The sequence below is a fragment of the Arachis hypogaea genome, chromosome 16 (assembly GCF_003086295.3).
Source record: "Arachis hypogaea cultivar Tifrunner chromosome 16, arahy.Tifrunner.gnm2.J5K5, whole genome shotgun sequence".
Taxonomy (NCBI): domain Eukaryota; kingdom Viridiplantae; phylum Streptophyta; class Magnoliopsida; order Fabales; family Fabaceae; genus Arachis; species Arachis hypogaea.
Window position 1 is genome coordinate 40,681,559 of NC_092051.1, and position 3,102 is coordinate 40,684,660.

Genomic DNA, 3,102 nt, shown 5'->3' on the forward strand with positions numbered 1-3,102 from the left:
TTATTATTATTATTATTATTATTATTTATCATGTCTTTCTTTATTTCCCTTTCTTATTTTGTGAAGTTTACATTCATAATGAGCGAGTAGTTCCATAACTTGATTGGGAGTTGATTGAAAGGAGAACCTTGAGTTAGAATGCTCAAGAGTAAAATTGTAATTGGGTTTATTGTTGGATCACCCTCTAGTCACTGACACTAATCCTTCCCAAGGGAGAGGATTAGAACTTGTGAATAGAAATAGACTTTCAACTTGCTTGACTTTCCTCTACCTAGTAAAGGATAACTAAGCAGAACAACCTTCAATTATCAATTAATCTTGGGAGAACTCCAACAAGAATAGACTTTTCGACTAATCTACTTCCGGTCAAGATTTTTATTTAAATTACATAAATTCTCTGATTTAATTTCCTATTTATCAAACTCAAAACCATTTTCGAAAACATCTGATTAATAAAATAGCACATCTTTCTGCAACTCGTTGGGAGACGACCTGGGATTCTTACTCCTAGTATTTTAATTCTAATTTTGTGACAACCCTTCTAAATTGATAAGCGAATTTTTATTGGTTAAGAACTGTACTTGCAACGTATCTCTTACATTAATTTCTTAGTCCGCCCATTTCTGCCACATCACCCACCCCACCCCACCCCGCGTCCTTTCCCCTCCCCCACCACCCCCCAAACGTGTGTTTTATTTTATTTTTTTAAAATTTTATAATTTTTTATTAAATAGGGATAGTTTAGGAATAAAATTAAAAATTTTATTAAAAAAGACGATTTTAATACGAAAAAAAACGTTAAAGAAGATTCTAAATCAAAAATTACGATAGGGACGGTTTCGATTCTGACCCTCAACGTTAGGGACCAAAACAATACTTATTCCTATTTTTTAAAAATAATGTTTATATTAGAACAATTAAAATTATTGATTTATAAAAGTATAAAAGAGAATGATGATAATTATTAGGGTAAATAACACAAATAAACAAAATGTCTTCCAATATTATACCAATGTTCTAAACTAAAATAACTTACATGCATATCCTGAATACAAAATTGAATTCGATTTAACATGTATATGTTATATCAGTAGTAAATCAAATTAATTAGATTCAATTTACATATCTCCCATTTGGATTTAAATAAAATATTAAAAAAATTAAAATGAATAAGAATAGAAATATAACGTTTGTGTTTTAATTTGAATTCTAGAAAATTTACATATTTTTATAAACTTATGAATTTAAAACGAAACAATAAACGATTTCTAAATATTTATTAAAAATTATTTTTTGACTCATTAACATTTAAAGAATCATTATTAGAACTTTTAGTGTTTAAAAAGTTAATATAAAATATAGCTCTTCAAGGTGAAATAGGAATTAAAATTTGATTTTTTTTTTCAGAATCAGAAGTAATAAATAGTTATACTTTATATAAAATGATCAATTATATTTATATAATATGTAATTTAAAAAATAATATATTTAAAATTTTAATTATATATTGTATAAATAATATAGTTGGTCATTTTATATATAAGGATAATTTTAGAATCACAGTTATTGAGTAGTAACTATGTTGAATATAAAATTTTAATAAAATGACCTATTATATTTATACAATATGTAATTAAAATTTTAAATATATTATTTCTCAAATTATATATTGTATAAATATAGTTGGTCATTTTATATAAAATATAACTATATATGACTTCTGACTCTAAAAAAATGTAAGTTTTAACCTCTATTTTATCTTAGAGAGTTATACTTTATATTAACTTTTTCAATATCAAAAGTCCCGCTAATGATTCTTTAGATGCTAATGAATAGAGGATGATTTTTAATGAATTTTTAGAAATCGTTTATTGTTCTATTTTAAATTCATAAGTTTATAAAAATGTAAATTTTTTGGAATTTGAACTAAAATACAAAAGTTAGATTTCTATTCTTATTCGATTTGATATTTTTAGTATTTTATTTAAATTCAAGTGGGGTATTTTTTTATTGACTTTTATGTTTTAAAGTTAATATAACTTAAAAATAGTAAAAGTCAATACTCTGTATAAGTAATAAATCGAATCAACCTGATTCGATTTACTATATATGTGTTGTTGAATAGTAAATCGTATCAATTATTAGTTTCGATATATATATATATATATATATATATATATATATATATATATATATATATATATATATATATATATATATGTATGCTGTATTTTTGTAGTAAATTGAATCAATTAGTTTAATACTGGTACAACATATACATATGCTATGTAACACCCTAACTACCAAAGCTCACACTTCCGGCTGCGCGACTCTGATAGCTCGGACATTACGACGATTTTTATACTATTTAATACTAAAATATGAGCCTGTTTAAAACTTTAAACCGCAATACCGCTCCCAAAAAATACTTTTGGTATACAACGTACATCCATACATACCATACAAATTACAAAACTCATAAAGAGTACATCCATATTTATACATACATATATATAAGTAATATTACAAGCATAATCCAATACAATTCATATCCCTCTTACAGATCATATCAAGATGAAGGCGAGGGTACAATAAACCATAACTAAAACAATACAGAGCATCACAACAACCATTAAATAAGCTCTTCGTAACTTCTGCGCCCATATCCTGAAAGGGGAAAAATGTAGGGGGATGAGAACATCATCCTCGAAAGGGTTCTCAGTAGAGGGTTTTTGGGAATTACTGTAATAGGATACGTGAAAATAAACCGTACCAGTGATTAATAACCGTCTTATGCCTCTTTTCAAAAACAACAGTTTACAATAAAAGTAAAGTCGGAAATCTTTTCTGAAAGAGGAACCATTCAATTCTCAAAAACTCAAAAGCCTTTCAAAACGGTTTATCTATACTGAACAAAATAGCCTTTCATATTTTATTCCAAACCAGAAACACAAAATCGAAATCAACCATCGGTTCATCTCATTCCAACCACGGCCCTAGGCCCAAACAATCTAACCTTCAATCAATCACCACAGTCCAACAGAGTCCCAGATGCAAACACAGATAGGAAGTTCAAGCACAAACAAACAGTTATTACAAGTA